The 564-nt window shown below is 43.8% G+C and overlaps 1 non-coding gene across 1 annotated transcript; it reads left to right on the top strand.

Annotated features, from left to right (window-relative positions):
• The first annotated feature begins 206 nt into the window (after positions 1 to 206).
• Positions 207 to 279, top strand: TRNAK-CUU. Its single transcript has one exon. It is a non-coding gene; the product is annotated as a tRNA-Lys (tRNA).
• The last annotated feature ends 285 nt before the right edge of the window (positions 280 to 564 follow it).

Raw genomic sequence — 564 nt, forward strand, 5'->3', positions numbered from 1 at the left:
TTCAATTTTTTAAGGAAGCACCATACTGTTTGCCACAATGGTTGTACCATTTTACAATCCCACTGGCAGTGAACAAGAGTTCAAATCTCTCCGCAACCTTGCCAGCATTTGTTATTTTCTGACCTGTTGAACTTTGCTATTATTGCTGGGGTGACATGGTATCTCATTGTTGTTTTGATTTGCATCTCTCTAATGATTAATTAGGTGCCCGGCTAGCTCAGTCGGTAGAGCATGGGACTCTTAATCCCAGGGTCATGGGTTCGAGCCCCACTTTGGGCATTCCTAGCTTTCTTTTGGAGCTCTGGTAGCATAGTGGCTAAGACACTTGCCTGCTAACCAGATGGCTGGCGGTTCAAACCCACAAGCCACTCCTCGGAAGGAAGGTTGGGCAATCCTACTTCCATAGTGATACTGCCTCGGAAACCAAGGAGGGGTCGCTATGAGTCGGGTTTGACTCGACGACACATAATAACAACAACAACAACAATGATTAATTTGCTCATTTGTGAACTGAGTTATTTATCTTTTTGGTGTTGAGGTGTTGAAGTTTTCTATAGATTTTTG

This window comes from Orycteropus afer, unplaced genomic scaffold (assembly GCF_000298275.1).
Source record: "Orycteropus afer afer isolate SDZICR_OR568_19922 unplaced genomic scaffold, OryAfe1.0 scaffold00265, whole genome shotgun sequence".
NCBI lineage: Eukaryota > Metazoa > Chordata > Mammalia > Tubulidentata > Orycteropodidae > Orycteropus > Orycteropus afer.